Source organism: Triticum urartu, chromosome 5A (genome assembly GCF_056163025.1).
Source record: "Triticum urartu cultivar PI428250 chromosome 5A, HENAU_Tu73, whole genome shotgun sequence".
Lineage (NCBI taxonomy): Eukaryota > Viridiplantae > Streptophyta > Magnoliopsida > Poales > Poaceae > Triticum > Triticum urartu.
Window position 1 is genome coordinate 113,775,718 of NC_141877.1, and position 22,011 is coordinate 113,797,728.

Sequence of the window (22,011 nt, forward strand, 5' to 3'; positions counted from 1 at the left end):
ATTGGTGTAAAGCACATGAAGAAACTCCATGCCGATGGGCTTTTGGAATCACTTGATTATGAATCACTTGATGCTTGCGAACCATGCCTCATGGGAAAGATGACTAAGACTCCGTTCTCCGGAACAATGGAGTGGGCAACAGACTTGTTGGAAATAATACATACTGATGTATGTGGTCCGATGAGTGTTGATGCTCGCGGTAGGTATCGTTATTTTCTTACCTTCACAGATGATTTGAGCAGATATGGGTATATCTACTTGATGAAACATAAGTCTGAAATATTTGAAAAGTTCAAAGAATTTCACAGTGAAGTGGAAGAAAATAAAGTTTCTACGATCTGATCGTGGAGGAGAATATTTGAGTTACGAGTTTGGTCTTCATTTGAAACAATGCGGAATAGTTTCGCAACTCACGCCACCAGGAACACCACAGCGTAATGGTGTGCCCGAACGTCATACTCGTACTTTATTAGATATGGTGCGATCTATGATGTCTCTTACTGATTTACCGCTATCGTTCTGGGGTTATGCTTTAGAGACGGCTGCATTCATGTTAAATAGGGCACCATCTAAATCCGTTGAGACGACACCTCATGAACTGTGGTTTGGCAAGAAACCCAAGTTGTCGTTTCATAAAGTTTGGGGCTGCGATGCTTATGTGAAAAAGCTTCAACCTGATAAGCTCAAACCCAAATCGGAGAAATGAGTCTTCATAGGATACCCAAAGGAGACTGTTGGGTACACCTTCTATCACAGATCCAAAGGCAAGATATTCTTTGCTAAGAATGGATCCTTTCTAGAGAAGGAGTTTCTCTCGAAATAAGTGAGTGGGAGGAAAGTAGAACTTGATGAGGTAACTGTACCTGCTCCCTTATTGGAAAGTAGTTCATCACAGAAATCAGTTCCAGTGATTCCTACACCAGTAAGTGAGGAAGCTAATGATGATGATCATGAAACTTCTGATCATGTTACTACCGAACCTCGTAGGTCAACCAGAGTTAGATCCACACTAGAGTGGTACGGTAATCCTGTTCTGGAGGTCATGTTACTTGACCATGACGAACCTACGAACTATGAGGAAGCGCTGATGAGCCTAGATTCCGCAAAATGGCTTGAGGCCATGAAATATGAGATGTGATCCATGTATGAGAAAAAAGTATGGACTTTCGTTGAGTTGCCCATTGATCGGCAAGCCATAGAGAATAAATGGATCTGCAAGAAGAAGACTGATGCTGACGGTAATGTTACTGTCTACAAAGCTCGACTTGTTGCGAAAGGTTTTCAACAAGTTCAAGGAGTTGACTACGATGAGACCTTCTCACCCGTAGCAATGCTTAAGTCCGTCTGAATCATGTTAGCAATTGTCGCATTTTATGATTATGAAATTTGGCAAATGGATGTCAAAACTGCATTCCTTAATGGATATCTTAAAGAAGAGTTTTATATGATGGAACCGGAAGGTTTTGTCGATCCAAAAGGTGCTAACAAAGTGTGTAAGCTCCAACGATCCATTTATGAACTGGTGCAAGCATCTCGAAGTTGGAATATACGCTTTGATAGTGTGATCAAAGCATATGGTTTTATACAGACTTTTGGAGAAGCATGTATTTACAAGAAAGTGAGTGGGAGCTCTGTAGCATTTATGATATTATATGTGGATGGCATATTGTTGATTGGAAATGATACTGAATTTCTAGATAGCATAAAAGGATACTTGAATAAGAATTTTTCAATGAAAGACCTCGGTGAAGCTGCTTATATATTGGGCATCAAGATCTATAGAGATAGATTAAGACGCTTAATTGTACTTTCACAAAGCACATACCTTGATAAAGTTTTGAAGAAGTTCAAAATGGATCAAGCAAAGAAAGGGTTCTTGCCTATGTTACGAGGTGTGAAATTGAGTCAGACTCAATGCCCGACCACTGCAGAAGATAGAGAGAAAATGAAAGTCATTCCCTATGCTTCAGCCATAGGTTCTATCATGTACGCAATGCTATGTACCAGACCTGATGTGTGCCTTGCTATTAGTTTAGTAGGGAGGTACCAAAGTAATCCAGGAGTGGATCACTGGACAGCGGTCAAGAACATCCTGAAATACCTGAAAAGGACTAAGGATATGTTTCTCGTTTATGGAGGTGACAAAGAGCTCGTCATAAATGGTTACGTCGATGCAAGCTTTGACACTGATCCGGATGACTATAAGTCATGAACCGGATATGTATTTTTATTGAATGGTGGAGCTGTCAGTTGGTGCAGTTCCAAGCAGAGCGTCGTGGCGGGATCTACGTGTGAAGCGGAGTACATAGCTTCTTCGGAAGCAGCAAATGAAGGAGTCTGGGTGAAGGAGTTCATATCCGATCTAGGTGTCATACCTAGTGTGTCGGGTCCATTGAAAATCTTTTGTGACAATACTAGTGCAATTTCCTTGGCAAAGGAGTCCAAATTTCACAAGAGAACCAAGCACATCAAGAGACGCTTCAATTCCATCCGTGATCAAGTCAAGGAGGGAGACATAGAGATTTGCAAGATACATATGGATCTGAATGTTGCAGACCCGTTGACTAAGCCTCTCTCACGAGCAAAACATGATCAGCACCAAGACTCCATGGGTGTTAGAATCATTACAATGTAATCTAGATTATTGAGTCTAGTGCAAGTGGGAGACTGAAGGAAATATGCCCTAGAGGCAATAATAAAGTTCTTATTTATTTTTCCTTATATCATGATAAATGTTTATTATTCATGCTAGAATTGTATTAATCAAGAACTTAGTACATGTGTGAATACATAGACAAAATGAATGTCACTAGTATGCCTCTACTTGACTAGCTCGTTAATCAAATATGGTTAAGTTTCCTAGTCATGGACATGAGTTGTCATTTGATTAATGGTATCACATCATTAGAGCATGATGTGATTGACTTGACCCATCCATTAGCTTATCACGATGATCGTTTAGTTTGTTGCTATTGCTTTCTTCATAACTTATACATGTTCCTATGACTATGAGATTATGCAACTCCCGAATACCAGAGGAAGAATTAGTGTGCTACCAAATGTCACAACATAACTGGGCGATTATAAATACGCTCTACAGGTGTCTTCGATAGTGTTTGTTGAGTTGGCATAGATCGAGATTTGGATTTGTCACTCCGATTGTCGGAGAGGTATCTCTGGGGCCTCTCGGTAATGCACATCACTACAAACCTTGCAAGCAATGTGACTAATGAGTTAGTTGTGGGATGATGCATTACGGAACGAGTAAAGAGACTTGTCGGTAATGAGATTGAACTAGGAATTGAGATACCGATGATCGAATCTCAGGCAAGTAACATACCGATGACAAAGGGAACAACGTATGTTGTTATGCAATTTGACCGATAAAGATCTTCATAGAATATGTAGGAACCAATATGAGCATCCAGATTCTGCTATTGGTTATTGACCGGAGATGAGTCTCCGTCATGTCTACATAGTTCTCGAACCCGTAGGGTCCGCACGCTCAACGTTCGATGACGATCGGTATTATGAGTTTATGTGTTTTGATGTACCGAAGGTTGTTCAGAGTCTCGGATGTGATCACAGACATGACGAGGAGTCTCGAAAGGGTCGAGACATAAAGATCGATATATTGGAAGGCTATGTTTGGACATCAGAATGGTTCCGGGTGAGTTCGGGCTTTTACCGGAGTACTGGGGGTTACCGGAACCCCCCGGGGAGTGTATGGGCCTTATTGGGCCTTAGTGGGAGAGAGAAGGAGGCGGCCAAGGTGGGGGCGCCCCCCCCCCCAAGCTCAATACGAATTGGGGTTGGGGGCGGCCCCCCTTTCCTTCTCCCTCTCTCCTCCTTCCTTCCTCTCCAACTCCAACTAGGGAAGGGGGAATCCTACTCCCCCGGGAGTAGGACTCCCCCCTTGGGCACGCCATGAGAGGGCCGGCCCTCCCCCTCCTCCACTCCTTTATATACGGGGGAGGGGGCACCCCATAGACACACAAGTTGATTGTTTAGCCGTGTGCGGTGCCGCTCTCCACGGATTTCCACCTCGTTCATATCGTTGCAGTGCTTAGACGAAGCCCTGCGACGGTAGCTTCGCCATAACCGTCACCACGCCGTCGTGCTGACGAAACTCTCCCACAACCTCAGCTGGATCTAGAGTTCGTGGGATGTCACCGAGCTGAACGTGTGCAGATTGCGGAGGTGCCGTACCTTCGGTGCTAGGATCGGTCGGATCGTGAAGACGTACGACTACATCAACCGCGTTGTCATAACGCTTCCGCTTTCGGTCTACAAGGGTACGTAGACAACACTCTCCCCTCTCGTTGCAGTGCATCACCTGGCTGGATCTTGCGTGCATGTAGGATTTTTTTTTGAAATTACTGTGTTCCCCAACAGGTGTGTCTATAGTGGATCTCACTGGATTGGTATTTGTATTCAGTGGATCTGCATTGATTCGATCTTCATTCACCCGTGTTCGTGTGTCTAGCTATAAGTTGGATCATTTCCATCTGGGATTATTTTCATCGATGATGGCTGCTGCTCTAGTGCACTCATCTTGTGGAACCTCAGCATGGTATTTCTGTTTGTTTACTATTACATCATTTGTTCGGCTTCGATGAGGGAGGGACGATGATTGTGCCTCCTCTTCAACTCGTTTTAGTGCTTGTTGCCATCGCTAGATTGTCTACGGAACTGAATGTAATTTTTGTTACCTCTAATATTTTTTGTATTCTGATGACTGTTGGTGAATGGGTCAAAAGTTCTTTTACACCAGTGTCTCATTCATATCCTAAATAATAAAGTACAAGTCATGTAAAGAGCGACATGACAAAACTGAAAAGATAGCAGAACATGTTTGAACTTGACACCAACACCGTCACCTGCCTCCGGCACCACCACAGCATACACCAAAGAAAAGAATGACGAATCACCACCTTACCTGAGCTCGACACGGCTCCATCACTGATATGGAGCTCTGCGTGTTGGAAATATGCCCTAGAGGCAATAATAAATTAGTTATTATTGTATTTCCTTGTTCATGATAATCGTTTATTATCCATGCTAGAATTGTATTGATAGGAAACTCAGATACATGTGTGGATACATAGACAACACCATGTCCCTAGTAAGCCTCTAGTTGACTAGCTCGTTGATCAATAGATGGTTACGGTTTCCTGACAATGGACATTGGATGTCATTGATAACGGGATCACATCATTAGGAGAATGATGTGATGGACAAAGACCCAATCCTAAGCCTAGCACAAGATCATGTAGTTCGTATGCTAAAGCTTTTCTAATGTCAAGTATCATTTCCTTAGACCATGAGATTGTGCAACTCCCGGATACCGTAGGAATACTTTGGGTGTGCCAAACGTCACAACGTAACTGGGTGACTATAAAGGTACACTACAGGTATCTCCGAAAGTGTCTGTTGGGTTGGCACGAATCGAGACTGGGATTTGTCACTCCGTGTAAACGGAGAGGTATCTCTGGGCCCACTCGGTAGGACATCATCATAATGTGCACAATGTGATCAAGGAGTTGATCACGGGATGATGTGTTACGAAATGAGTAAAGAGACTTGCCGGTAACGAGATTGAACAAGGTATCAGGATACCGACGATCGAATCTCGGGCAAGTATCGTACCGCTAGACAAAGGGAATTGTATACGGGATTGATTAAGTCCTTGACATCGTGGTTCATCCGATGAGATCATCGTGGAACATGTGGGAGCCAACATGGGTATCCAGATCCCGCTGTTGGTTATTGACCGGAGAACATCTCGGTCATGTCTGCATGTCTCCTGAACCCGTAGGGTCTACACACTTAAGGTTCGGTGACGCTAGGGTTATAGAGATATTAGTATGTGGTAACCCGAAAGTTGTTCGGAGTCCCGGATGAGATCCCAGACGTCACGAGGAGTTCCGAATGGTCCGGAGGTAAAGAATTATATATAGGAAGTGCTATTTCGGCCATCGGGACAAGTTTCGGGGTCACCGGTATTGTACCGGGACCACCGGAAGGGTCCCGGGGGTCCACCGGGTGGGGCCACCTACCCCGGGGGCCACATGGGCTGTACGGGGTGCGCCTTGGCCTATATGGGCCAAGGGCACCAGCCCCAAGAGGCCCATGCGCCAAGAATCAAGGGAGAGGAAGAGTCCTAAAGGGGGAAGGCACCTCCGAGGTGCCTTGGGGAGGAGGGACTCCTCCCTTGGCCGCACCCTTCCTTGGAGGAAGGGCCAAGGCTGCGCCCCCCTCTCCCTTGGCCCTATATATAGTGGGGGGAAGGGAGGGCAACCATACCTAAGCCCTGGTGCCTCCCTCTCCCTCCCATGACACATCTCCCTCCTCCCGCAGCGCTTGGCGAAGCCCTGTTGGAATCCCGCTACTTCCACCACCACGCCGTCCTGCTGTTGGATCTCCATCAACCTCTCCTCCCCCCTTGCTGGATCAAGAAGGAGGAGACGTCGCTGCTCCGTACGTGTGTTGAACGCGGAGGTGCCGTCCGTTCGGCGCTAGGATCATCGGTGATTTGGATCACGACGAGTACGACTCCATCAACCCCGTTCTCTTGAATGCTTCCGCGCGCGATCTACAAGGGTATGTAGATCCACTCCTCCCTCGTTGCTAGATGACTCCATAGATTGATCTTGGTGATACGTAGAAAATTTTGAATTATTACTACGTTCCCCAACAGTGGTATCAGAGCCAGGTCTATGCGTAGTTTCTATGCACGAGTAGAACACAAAGTAGTTATGGGCGTTGATATTGTTCAATATGCTTGCTGTTACTAGTCTTATCTTGATTCGGCGGCATCGTGGGATGAAGCGGCCCGGACCGACCTTACACGTACTCTTACGTGAGACTGGTTCCACCGACTGACATGCACTAGTTGCATAAGGTGGCTAGCGGGTGTCTGTCTCTCCCACTTTAGTCGGATTGGATTCGATGAAAAGGGTCCTTATGAAGGGTAAATAGCAATTGGCATATCACGTTGTGGTTTTTGCGTAGGTAAGAAACGTTCTTGCTAGAAACCCATAGCAGCCACGTAAAACATGAAAACAACAATTAGAGGACGTCTAACTTGTTTTTGCAGGGTATGCTATGTGATATGATATGGCCAAAAAGAATGTGATGAATGATATGTGATGTATGAGATTGATCATGTTCTTGTAATAGGAATCACGACTTGCATGTCGATGAGTATGACAACCGGCAGGAGCCATAGGAGTTGTCTTTATTTATTTATGACCTGCGTGTCAACATAAACGTCATGTAATTACTTTACTTTATTGCTAACGGTTAGCTGTAGTAGTAGAAGTAATAGATGACGAGACAACTTCAAGAAGACACGATGATGGAGATCATGGTGTCATGCCGGTGACAAGAGATCATGGAGCCCCAAGATGGAGATCAAAGGAGCTATATGATATTGGCCATATCATGTCACTATTATTTGATTGCATGTGATGTTTATCATGTTTATACATCTTATTTGCTTAGAACAACGGTAGTAAATAAGATGATCCCTCATTAAAATTTCAAGAAAGTGTTCCCCCTAACTGTGCACCATTGCGACAGTTCGTTGTTTCGAAGCACCACGTGATGATCGGGTGTGATAGATTCTAACGTTCACATACAACGGGTGTAAGACAGACTTACACACGCGAAACACTTAGGTTGACTTGACGAGCCTAGCATGTACAGACATGGCCTCGGAACACAAGAGACCGAAAGGTCGAGCATGAGTCGTATGGTAGATACGATCAACATGAAGATGTTCACCGATGATGACTAGTCCGTCTCACGTGATGATCGGACACGGCCTAGTTGACTCGGATCATGTAATCACTTAGATGACTAGAGGGATGTCTATCTGAGTGGGAGTTCATAAGATGAACTTAATTATCCTGAACATAGTCAAAAGGTCTTCGCAAATTATGTCGTAGCTCGCGCTTCAGTTCTACTATTTAGATATGTTCCTAGAGAAAATTTAGTTGAAAGTTGATAGTAGCAATTATGCGGACTAGGTCCATAAACTGAGGATTGTCCTCATTGCTTCATAAAAGGCTTATGTCCTTAATGCACCGCTCAGTGTGCTAAACCTCGAATGTCGTCTGTTGATGTTGCGAACATCTGACATACACATTTTGATAACTACATGATAGTTCAGTGCGTAATGCTAAATGGTTTAGAATTGAGGCACCAAAGACGTTTTGAAACGTCGCGCAACATATGAGATGTTTCGAGGGCTGAAATTGGGATTTCAGGCTCGTGCCCACGTCAAGAGGTATAAGACCTCCGACGATTTTCTTAGCCTGCAAACTAAGGGAGAAAAGCTCAATTGTTGAACTTGTGCTCAGATTGTCTGAGTACAACAATCGCTTGAATCGAGTGGGAGTTGATCTTCCAGATGAGAAAGTGATGTTTCTCCGAAGTCATTACCACCAAGCTACTAGAGCTTCGTGATGAACTATAATATATCAGGGACATATATGATGATCCTTGAGATATTCGCGATGTTTGACACCACAAAAGTAGAAATCAAGAAGGAGCATCAATTGTTGATGGTTGGTGAAACCACTAGTTTCAAGAAGGGCAAGGGCACGAAGGGATACTTCATGAAACGGCAATTCAGCTGCTGCTCTAGTGAAGAAACCCAAGGTTGAACCCAAACCCGAGACTAAGTGCTTCTGTAATAAGGGGAACAGCCACTGGAGCAGAATTACCCTAGATACTTGGTAGATGAGAAGGCTGGCAAGGTCGATAGAAGTATATTGGATATACATTGTGTTGATGTGTACTTTACTAGTACTCCTAGTAGCACCAGGGTATTAGATACCGGTTCGGTTGCTAAGTGTTAGTAACTCGAACTAAAAGCTACGGAATAAACGGAGACTAGCTAAAGGTGAGCTGACGATATGTGTTGGAAGTGTTTCCAATGTTGATATGATCAAGCATCGCACGCTCCCTCTACCATTGAGATTGGTGTTTGCGTTGAGCATAGACATGATTGGATTATGTCTATCGCGATACGGTTATTCATTTAAGGAGAATAATGGTTACTCTGTTTATTTGAATAATACCTTCAATGGTCTTACGCCTAAAATGAATGGTTTATTGAATCTCGATCGTAGTGATACACATGTTCATGCCAAAAGATATAGGATAGTAATGATAGTACCACCTACTTGTGGCACTGCCACTTAAGTCATATCGGTATAAAGCACATGAAGAAGCTCCATGTTGATGGATCTTTGGACTCACTCATTTTTGAAAGGATTGAGACATGCGAACCATGTTTGTTGGTAGATATGCATGCAGAAACTCTATACAAATGGATCGTTTGGACTCACTTGATTTTGAATCACTTGAGACATGCAAATCATACCACATGGGCAAGATGACTGAAAGCCTTGTTTTCAGTAAAATGGAACTAGAAAGCAACTTGTTGGAAGTAATACATTTTGATGTGTGCAGTCCAATGAATGCCGAGGCATGTAGTGGATATCCTTATGTTTTTACTTCACAGATGATTTGAGTAGATGTTGAGTATATTTACTTGATGAATCACGAGTCTGAATTATTGGAAGGTTCAAGTAATTTCAGAGTGAAGTTGAAAGATCGTCGTGACAAGAGGATAAAATATCTATGATATGATCATAGAGATGAATATCTGAATTACGAGTTTGGCACAGAATTAAGATATTGTGGAAATTGTTTCACAACTAATACAGCCTGGAACACCATAGTGTGATGGTGTGTCCGAACATCATAACTGCACCCTATTGGATATGATGCATACCATGATGTCTCTTATCGAATTACCACGATAGTTTATGGTTTAGGCATTAAAGACAACCACATTCACTTTAAATAGGGCACCACGTAATTCCGATGAGATGACACCGTATGAACTATGGTTTAGAGAAACCTAAGCTGTCATTTCTGAAAAGTTTGGGGCTGCGACGCTTATGTGAAAAAGTTTCAGGCTGATAAGCTCGAACCTAAAGCGGATAAATGCATCTTCATAGGACACCCAAAACAGTTGGGTATACCTCCTGTCTCAGATTCGAAAGCAATAAGGGATTGTTTCTAGAATCGGGTTCTTTCTCGAGGAAAAGTTTCTCTCGAAAGAATTGAGTGGGAGGATGGTGGAGACTTGATGAGGTTATTGAACCGTCTCTTCAACTAGTGTGTGACAGGGCACAGGGAGTTGTTCCTGTGGCACCTACACCAATTGAAGTGGAAGCTTATGATAGTGATCATGAAACTTCAGATCAAGTCACTACCAAATCTCGTGGGATGACAAGGATGCGTACTACTTCAGAGTGGTACGTGATCCTGTCTTGGAAGTCATGTTGCTAGACAACAATGAACCTACAAGCTATGGAGAAGCGATGGTGGGCCCGGATTCCGATAAATGGCTCGAGGCCATAAAATCCAAGATAGGATCCATGTATGAAAACAAAGTGTAGACTTTGGAAGAACTACTTGATGGTCGTAAGGCTGTTAGGTACATATGGATTTTAAAAGGAAGACGGACAATGATGGTAAGTATCACCATTAAGAAAGCTCGACTTGTCGTTAAGATGTTTTCCGACAAGTTCAAGGAGTTGACTGCGATGAGACTTTCTCACTCGTAGCAATGCTAAGAGTCTGTTGGAATTATATTAGCAATTACTGCATTATTTGTGAAATCTTGCAGATAGGATGCCAAAAACCATTGTTTCCTCGACAATTTTCTTGAGGAAAGGTTGTATGTGATACAACCGGAAGGTTTTGTCAATCCTGAAAGATGCTAATAAGTATGCAAAGCTCCAGCAATCCTTCTAAGGACTGGAGTAAGCATCTCGGAGTTGGAATGTATGCTTTGATGAGATGATCAAAGATTTTGGGTGTATACAAAGTTTATGAGAAACTTGTATTTCCAAAGAAGTGAGTGGGAGCACTATAGAATTTCTGATGAATATATGTTGTTGACATATTGTTGATCAGAAATGACGTAGAATTTCTGGAAAGCATATAGGGTTATTTGGAAAGTGTTTTTCAATGGAAAGCCTGGATTAAGCTACTTGAACATTGAGCATCAAGATCTATAAGGATAGATCAAAACGCTTAATAGTGCTTTCAAATGAGCACATACCTTGACATGATCTTGAAGGTGTTCAAGATGGATCAGTCGAAGAAGGAGTTCTTGCCTGAGTTGTAAGGTATGAAGTTAAGACTTAAAGCTCGACCATGTCAGAATAGAGAGAAAGGACGAAGGTCGTCCCCTATGCTTAAGACATAGGCTCTACAGTATGCTATGTTGTGTACCGCACCTGAAATGTGCCTTGCCATGAGTCAGTCAAGGGGTACAAGAGTGATCCAAGAATGGATCACAGGACAGCGGTCAAAGTTATCCTTAGTAACTAGTGGACTAAGGAATTTTCTCGATTATGGAGGTGATAAAGAGTTCGATGTAAAGAGTTACGTCGATGCAAGCTTAACACCTATCCGGATAGCTCTGAGTAGTGATACCGGATACGTATAATGGAGCAAAAATTTAGAATAGCTCCAAGTAGAACAGTTATTTGAAATGGCTCCAAATATAGCATAGTAGCTGCATCTACAAGATGACATAGAGATTTGCGAAGTACATACGGATCTGAAAGATTCAGACCCGTTGACTATAACATCTCTCACAAGCATAACATGTTCAAACCCAGAACTCATCGAGTGTTAATCACATGGTAATGTGAACTAGATTATTGACTCTAGTAAACTCTTTGGGTGTTAGTCACATGGGGATGTGACCTTGAGTGTTAATCACATATCAATGTGAACTGGATTATTGACTCTAGTGCAAGTGGGAGACTGTTGGAAATATGCCCTAGAGGCAATAGTAAATTAGTTATTATTGTATTTCCTTGTTCATGATAATCGTTTATTATCCATGCTAGAATTGTATTGATAGGAAACTCAGATACATGTGTGGATACATAGACAACACCATGTCCCTAGTAAGCCTCTAGTTGACTAGCTCGTTGATCAATAGATGGTTACGGTTTCCTGACCATGGACATTGGATGTCATTGATAACGGGATCACATCATTAGGAGAATGATGTGATGGACAAAGACCCAATCCTAAGCCTAGCACAAGATCATGTAGTTCGTATGCTAAAGCTTTTCTAATGTCAAGTATCATTTCCTTAGACCATGAGATTGTGCAACTCCCGGATACCGTAGGAATACTTTGGGTGTGCCAAACGTCACAACGTAACTGGGTGACTATAAAGGTACACTACAGGTATCTCCGAAAGTATCTGTTGGGTTGGCACGAATCGAGACTGGGATTTGTCACTCCGTGTAAATGGAGAGGTATCTCTGGGCCCACTCGGTAGGACATCATCATAATGTGCACAATATGATCAAGGAGTTGATCACGGGATGATGTGTTACGAAACGAGTAAAGAGACTTGCCGGTAACGAGATTGAACAAGGTATCAGGATACCGACGATCGAATCTCGGGCAAGTATCGTACCGCTAGACAAAGGGAATTGTATACGGGATTGATTAAGTCCTTGACATCGTGGTTCATCCGATGAGATCATCGTGGAACATGTGGGAGCCAACATGGGTATCCAGATCCCGCTGTTGGTTATTGACCGGAGAACATCTCGGTCATGTCTGCATGTCTCCTGAACCCGTAGGGTCTACACACTTAAGGTTCGGTGACGCTAGGGTTATAGAGATATTAGTATGTGGTAACCCGAAAGTTGTTCGGAGTCCCGGATGAGATCCCAGACGTCACGAGGAGTTCCGAATGGTCCGGAGGTAAAGAATTATATATAGGAAGTGCTATTTCGGCCATCGGAACAAGTTTCGGGGTCACCGGTATTGTACCGGGACCACCAGAAGGGTTTCGGGGGTCCACCGGGTGGGGCCACCTACCCCGGGGGGCCACATGGGCTGTAGGGGGTGCGCCTTGGCCTATATGGGTCAAGGGCACCAGCCCCAAGAGGCCCATGCGCCAAGAATCAAGGGAGAGGAAGAGTCCTAAAGGGGGAAGGCACCTCCGAGGTGCCTTGGGGAGGAGGGACTCCTCCCTTGGCCGCACCCTTCCTTGGAGGAAGGGCCAAGGCTGCGCCCCCCCTCTCCCTTGGCCCTATATATAGTGGAGGGAAGGGAGGGCAACCATACCTAAGCCCTGGTGCCTCCCTCTCCCTCCCATGACACATCTCCCTCCTCCCGCGGCGCTTGGCGAAGCCCTGTTGGAATCCCGCTACTTCCACCACCACGCCGTCGTGCTGTTGGATCTCCATCAACCTCTCCTCCCCCCTTGCTGGATCAAGAAGGAGGAGACGTCGCTGCTCCGTACGTGTGTTGAACGCGGAGGTGCCGTCCGTTCGGCGCTAGGATCATCGGTGATTTGGATCACGACGAGTACGACTCCATCAACCCCGTTCTCTTGAACGCTTCCGCGCGCGATCTACAAGGGTATGTAGATCCATTCCTCCCTCGTTACTAGATGACTCCATAGATTGATCTTGGTGATACGTAGAAAATTTTGAATTATTACTACGTTCCCCAACACTGCGGACCTCCAAGGTGGCTCACCAAAAGTGAAGGCCTTACCGTTGAACGAATCAGACCGGCGCAACACCCTGGACGCACCATCAAACTTCAGATGTGGCACCCCACCACGAGTAAGACGCCGAAGGAGGAAACCATACCTGCCATCCACGAACCACGAGCCTAGCAGATGTTCCGTCTTCCTGATGTCGTCGATGCAGACCACAATCTGCATCCGCTCCTGGACTACCTCTCAATTTCCGCGCCGACGCTGGAGCAAACGCCGTCGCAACGGCGGAGCCCGAGGACACAGGTCTGCCATGAGGATGTCGCCGCCGCCACGCCATCCTTGCTTGAATAGACTGGTTTCCAAATTCATCCCCAACCATAAGACCGATGACCTTGTCAGGAATGGATCCGAAGAATATTTATTCAGCGCCATCGCCGAAGCAAAGACGATGAACAACCTAAAAACATAAACTACGAGGGAGTAAAATCGATCCACACATGTGGATCCGGCGACCCCTCACCACTGACGACCGAGGTCACCGGGGGAGGGGAGCCGCTAGAGAACGGCATTGGAAGACCGGCCTCTCCTGGCAGCGGCTAGGGTTGTAGCCGCCACGGACAAGGAAAAACGTAGTACTGTCAAAAGTTCTACCTAGAAAAAACAAGAAAACATAAGTCCAAGTATGATTCCCAATACATAGACGGCTAGCTACTCCACAGTGGGAAAAATCCAACTAAAAACCTGAGAAACGTAACCAACAATAAGGCGCAGAAATAGTGCAAGTTGGGTCGCGCGTTCCCGTTCGATAAGCACCGAACAAACCGAGGATCCAGTGGCTAGTGATATAAGAAACCACACACATAACCATGAACCAAACAAACCAGTCAAACTAACCGGTTTGGTTAGAAATAATCAGTAGCTCCCCGCAAGAAGAAAGAAATAATCAGTAGCTACATTTTGTTTCGAGATTCAATCAATAGCTACATAGGTCCATACATCTTTGCAAATACTACCAAGTTAAACTACGAACGAATCCAGTGCAGTAGTAGGATTCCATCGCTCGGTTGGATTCGTTCCCTAAAATAAAATAAATAAGAAGTGGCTGATTTCATTCGGGTAGCTCGATCCCTAGTCCTGGATTGACCATCACCTGTCGTTGATCCTTCACTTATCTAAAAAATGGTCAAGAATTCGAAAACATTCACCGGTTGAAAAAATATCATGGATTTGAAAAAAGTTCACGAACTCAAAAAATTTCACGAGTTCACAAAAGAGTTTCTGGATTTAAAAAAAGTTCATGGATTTCGAAACAGTTCATGTACTCGTAAAAGTTCACGAGATCAAACAAATTCATGCAATTGATAAAATTTCATGCATTTGAATTTTTTTATAACGAAATTGAAAAAAGTTCATGTGTGTCCCAGATTTGAAAGAAATTTCATGATTTTGAGGACAAAATGACAAATTTAGAAAAAAAATGTTCATAGTTTTTTTTAAATCAGGGATTTGGAAAAAAAATTCACCTACTCAATAACGTTCATGAGATCACAAAAGATTGCGCATTTGAAATAAGTCCATGCATTTGAAAAAGTTCGCGTGTTTGAAGAAAGTTTTGAATTAGAATAATGTTCATGCATTTTTAAAAGGGACAAAGGAAAAGAAAAAGGAAATGAAAGAAAAAACGTCCAAAAAATGAAAAAAGGAAAACCACCCCAAAAGCTTCCAAAAACCAGCCCATGGAAGCTTCTAGGAGCTTCCCAAAACAGAGAGTGAGATGAAGGTTCTAGTTCGTGCTTATTATGGCCCATTTTAAATATATCGAGAGGAGGGGGCGTGCGCTATTTACTATATACCCTTTAACAGGCGGGTGAAGCATCAAATAGGATCTGGGGTTCGAAAGACTAGTAGACAGCTCCACATTTTGGTCTTATATTACAAATGATAATAGATGGAGTACTTATTTTTATTTCGGGTATTTGGCTTTCTAGAAACATGCTCTAAATTGCACTAAGCCATGAAAGTTTCTTCGTTTAATTGAATGAAGGATATTAATACATGTATCGTTTGTGTTTGTATGTGCGTCTGTGTGTATGTGTGAGAGAGAGAGAGTGTGTGTAAATGCATGTACGTGATTGGTACTTATTAGATCTGCACACAATTATCAACACGGTTTGTGTTTTGACCTTTTTTCTTGATCATTAACAATTTACATATCTCAAATTGACTGGGAAGCATGGCGTTTTCCTCCTCCACGAGAGACTTAGGTGACTAGGTTTTCCCCGCCTCCCACCAGCGTCGCCGCTGGTTGGCCACGCCTTTTGTGGCCTTAGGGCCCTGAAGGCGCAGTGAATCCCGGCCCTTCCGACGTTAGGGTTCCTTCTCCGTTTTAGGCGCTTGTTGAGTTCCTTTAGGGGGGTGTTTATGCTCAGGAAGACAAGGCAACGACGACTCCCTGAAGATGGAATAAAATTCTCCACACCTAGCACCCGTTCCGGTGGTGCGTTTAGCATCGTTGGAGGGCATGTGGAGGTGTGTTTGTGGCGGATCTTGTGGGATTTGGCTAGTGTATGCCTTCGGTGGATCCATTTGGATCTCGTCGTTGTTCGTCTGTGTTCCTGTCTCTATAGGTTGCATCCTTCCAAACTACATTTCTCTTCATGGTCAATGAATGTTCCTCTGGTGTGCTGGTTCTTTGGGGTCTTAGCATGATGACTACCCCACCATCTACTGTTGGGGAACGTAGTAATTTCAAAAAAATTCCTTCGCACACGCAAGATCATGGTGATGCATATCAACGAGAGGGGAGAGTATCATCTACGTACCCTCGTAGACCGTAAGCGGAAGCGTTATGAGAACGCGGTTGATGTAGCCGTATGACTTCACGATCCGACCGATCCAAGTACCGAACGTACGGCACCTCCGAGTTCAGCACACGTTCAACTCGATGACGTCCCACGAACTCCGATCCAGCAGAGCTTCACAGGAGATTTCCGTCAGCACGACGACCTGATGACGGTGATGATGTTGCTACCGACGCAGGGCTTTGCCTAAGCACCGCTACGATATGATCGAGGTGGATTATGGTGGAGGGGGCACCGCTCACGGCTTGGAACAATCAACTTGGGTGTCATAGGGTGCCCCCTGCCCCCGTATATAAAGGAGCAAGGGGGGAGGCTGGCCGGCCCTTGCTGGGCGTGCCAGGAGGAGGAGTCCTCCTAGTAGGAGTAGGACTCCCCTTTCCTACTCCTACTAGGAGGGGGAAAGGAAGGAGGAGAGGGAGAAGGAAAGCCCCCCCCCCTCCCTAGTCCAATTCGGACCAGAGGGGGAGGGGCCGTGCGGCCTACCCTGGCCGGCCCTCTCTTTCTCCACTAAGGCCCATGTGGCCCATTACTTCTCCCGGGGGGTTCCAGTAACCCTCTGGCACTCCAGTTTTCTTTGAAATCAGCCGGAACACTTTCAGTGTCCGAATATAGTCGTCCAGTATATCAATCTTTATGTCTCGGCCATTCCAAGAATCCTCGTCATGTCCGTGATCACATCCGGGAATTCGAACTACCTTCGGTACATCAAATCATATAAATTCATAATACCGATCGTCACCGAACGTTAAGCGTGCGGACCCTACGGGTTCGAGGACTATGTAGACATGACCGAGACACATCTCCGGTCAATAACCAATAGCGGAACCTGGATGCTCATATTGGCTCCTACATATTCTATGAAGATTTTTATCGGTCAAACCGCATAACAACATACGTTGTTCCCTTTGTCATCGGTATGTTACTTGCCCGAGATTCGATCGTCGGTATCTCAATACCTAGCTCAATCTCGTTACCGGCAAGTCTCTTTACTCGTTCCGTAATGCATCATCCCGCAACTAACTCATTAGTTGCATTGCTTGCAAGGCTTATAGTGATGTGCATTACCGAGAGGGCCCAGAGATACCTCTCCGATAATCAGAGTGACAAATCCTAATCTAGATCTATGCCAACTCAACAAGTACCATCGGAGACACCTATAGAGCACCTTTATAATCACCCAGTTACGTTGTGACGTTTGGTAGCACACAAAGTGTTCCTCCGGTAATCGGGAGTTGCATAATCTCATAGTCATAGGAACATGTATCAGTCATGAAGAAAGCAATAGCAGTAAAATAAAATGATGAAGTGCTAAGCTAACGGAATGGGTCAAGTCAATCACATCATTCTTCTAATGATGTGATCCTGTTTATCAAACGACAACTCATGTTTATGGTTAGGAAACATAACCATCTTTGACCAACGAGCTAGTCAAGTAGAGGCATGCTAGTGACTCTCTGTTTGTCTATGTATTCGCACATGTATTATGTTTCCGGTTAATACAATTCTAGCATGAAAACATCTATCATGAAATAAGGAAATAAATAATAACATTATTATTGCCTCTAGGGCGTATTTCCTTCAGTCTCCCACTTGCACTAGAGTCAATAATCTAGACTACACAGTAATGATTCTAACACCCATGGAGCCTTGGTGCTGATCATGTTTTGTTCGTGAGAGAGGCTTAGTCAATGGGTCTGCAACATTCAGATCCGTATGTATCTTGCAAATCTCTATGTCTCCCACCTGGACTTGATCGCGGATGGAATTGAAGCGTCTCTTGATGTGTTTGGTTCTCTTGTGAAATCTGGATTCCTTTGCCAAGGCAATTGCACCAGTATTGTCACAAAAGATTTTCATTGGACCCGATGCACTAGGTATGACACCTAGATCAGATATGAACTCCTTCATCCACATTCCTTCATTTGCTGCTTCTGAAGCAGCTATGTACTCTGCTTCACACGTAGATCCTGCCACGACGCTTTGTTTAGAACTGCTCCAACTGACAACTCCACCGTTCAATATAAACACGTATCCGGTTTGCGATTTAGAATCGTCCGGATCAGTGTCAAAGCTTGCATCGACGTAACCATTTATGACGAGCTCTTTGTCACCTCCATAAACGAGAAACATATCCTTAGTCCTTTTCAGGTATTTCAGGATGTTCTTGACCGCTGTCCAGTGATCCACTCCTGGATTACTTTGGTACCTCCCTACTAAACTAATAGCAAGGCACACATCAGGTCTAGTACATAGCATTGCGTACATGATAGAACCTATGGCTGAAGCATAGGGAATGACTTTCATTTTCTCTCTATCTTCTGCAGTGGTCGGGCATTGAGTCTGACTCAATTTCACACCTCGTAACATAGGCAAGAACCCTTTCTTTGCTTGATCCATTTTGAACTTCTTCAAAACTTTATCAAGGTATGTGCTTTGTGAAAGTACAATTAAGCGTCTTAATCTATCTCTATAGATCTTGATGCCCAATATATAAGCAGCTTCACCGAGGTCTTTCATTGAAAAATTCTTATTCAAGTATCCTTTTATGCTATCTAGAAATTCAGTATCATTTCCAATCAACAATATGCCATCCACATATAATATCATAAATGCTACAGAGCTCCCACTCACTTTCTTGTAAATACATGCTTCTCCAAAAGTCTGTATAAAACCATATGCTTTGATCACACTATCAAAGCGTATATTCCAACTTCGAGATGCTTGCACCAGTTCATAAATGGATCGCTGGAGCTTACACACTTTGTTAGCACCTTTTGGATCGACAAAACCTTCCGGTTCCATCATATAAAACTCTTCTTTAAGATATCCATTAAGGAATGCAGTTTTGACATCCATTTGCCAAATTTCATAATCATAAAATGCGACAATTGCTAACATGATTCAGACGGACTTAAGCATTGCTACGGGTGAGAAGGTCTCATCGTAGTCAACTCCTTGAACTTGTTGAAAACCTTTCGCAACAAGTCGAGCTTTGTAGACAGTAACATTACCGCCAGCATCAGTCTTCTTCTTGCAGATCCATTTATTCTCTATGGCTTGCCGATCAATGGGCAACTCAACGAAAGTCCATACTTTTTTCTCATACATGGATCACATCTCATATTTCATGGCCTCAAGCCATTTTGCGGAATCTAGGCTCATCAGCGCTTCCTCATAGTTCGTAGGTTCGTCATGGTCAAGTAACATGACCTCCAGAACAGGATTACCGTACCACTCTAGTGTGGATCTAACTCTGGTTGACCTACGAGGTTCGGTAGTAACATGATCAGAAGTTTCATGATCATCATCATTAGCTTCCTCACTTACTGGTGTAGGAATCACTGGAACTGATTTCTGTGATGAACTACTTTCCAATAAGGGAGCAGGTACAGTTACCTCATCAAGTTCTACTTTCCTCCTACTCACTTCTTTCGAGAGAAACTCCTTCTCTAGAAAGGATCCATTCTTAGCAAAGAATATCTTGCCTTTGGATCTGTGATAGAAGGTGTACCCAACAGTCTCCTTTGGGTATCCTATGAAGACTCATTTCTCCGATTTGGGTTTGAGCTTATCAGGTTGAAGCTTTTTCACATAAGCATCGCAGCCCCAAACTTTATGAAACGACAACTTGGGTTTCTTGCCAAACCACAGTTCATGAGGTGTCGTCTCAACGGATTTAGATGGTGCCCTATTTAACATGAATGCAGCCGTCTCTAAAGCATAACCCCAGAACGATAGCGGTAAATCAGTAAGAGACATCATAGATCGCACCATATCTAATAAAGTACGAGTATGACGTTCGGGCACACCATTACGTTCGAGTATGAGCTCTTTGTCACCTCCATAAACGAGAAACATATCCTTAGTCCTTTTCAGGTATTTTAGGATGTTCTTGACCGTTGTCCAGTGATCCACTCCTGGATTACTTTGGTACCTCCTTGCTAAACTAATAGCAAGACACACATCAGGTCTGGTACACAGCATTGCATACATGATAGAGCCTATGGCTGAAGCATAGGGAACACTTTTCATTTTATCTCTATCTTCTGCAGTGGTCGGGCATTGAGTCTTACTCAACTTCACACCTTGTAACACATGCAATAACCCTTTCTTAGCTTGATCCATTTTGAACTTCTTCAAAACTTTATCAAGGTATGTGCTTTGTGAAAGTCCGATTAAGCGTCTTGATCTATCTCTATAGATCTTGATGCCCAATATATAAGCAGCTTCACCGAGGTCTTTCATTGAAAAACTCTTATTCAAGTATCCTTTTATGCTATCTAGAAATTCTATATCATTTCCAATCAACAATATGTCATCCACATATAATATTAAAAATGCTACAAAGCTGCCACTCACTTTCTTGTAAATACAGGCTTCTCCAAAAGTCTGTATAAAACCATATGCTTTGATCACACTGTCAAAACGTTTATTCCAACTCCGAGAGGCTTGCACCAGTCCATAAATAGATCGCTGGAGCTTGCACACTTTGTTAGCACCCTTTGGATCAATAAAACCTTCAGGTTGCATCATATACAACTCTTCTTCCAGAAATTCATTCAGGAATGCAGTCTTCACATCCATTTGACAAATTTCATTATCATAAAATGCGGAAATTGCTAACATGATTTGGACGGACTTAAGCATCGTTATGGGTGAAAAGGTCTCATCGTAGTCAGCTCCTTGAACTTGTCGAAAACCTTTCGCAACAAGTCGAGCTTTGTAGATAGTAACGTTACCGTCAACGTCAGTCTTCTTCTTGAAGATCCATTTATTCTTGATGGCTTGCAGATCATCGGGCAAGTCAACCAAAGTCCACACTTTGTTCTCATACATGGATCCCATCTCACATTTCATGGCCTCAAGCCATTTTGCGGAATCTGGGCTCATCATCGCTTCCTCATAGTTCGTATGTCCGTCATGGTCAAGTAACATGACCTCTAGAACAGGATTAGCGTACCACTCTGGTGCGGATCTTACTCTGGTTGACCTACGAGGTTCGGTAGTAACTTGATCTGAAGTTTCATGATCATCATCATTGGCTTCCTCACTAATTGGTGTAGGTGTCACATGAACCGGTTTCTGTGATGGGCTACTTTCCAATAAGGGAGCAGGTACAGTTACCTCATCAAGTTCTACTTTCCTCCCACTCACTTGTTTCGAGAGAAACTCGCCTCTCTAGAAAGGATCCATTCTTGGCAACAAATGTCTTGCCATTGGATCTATGATAGAAGGTGTACCCAACAGTCTCCTTTGTGTATCCTATGAAGACACATTTCTCCGATTTAGGTTCGAGCTTATCGGGTTGAAACTTTTTCACATAAGCATCGCAGCCCCAAACTTTAAGAAACGACAACTTTGGTTTCTTGCAAAACCATAGTTCATAAGGCGTCGTCTCAATGGATTTAGATGGTGCCCTGCTTAATGTGAATGCAGCTGTCTCTAAAGCATAACCCCAAAATGATAGCGGTAAATCAGTAAGAGACATCATAGATCCCACCATATCTAGTAAAGTACGATTACAACGTTCGGACACACCATTACGCTGTGGTGTTCCGGGTGGCATGAGTTGCGAAA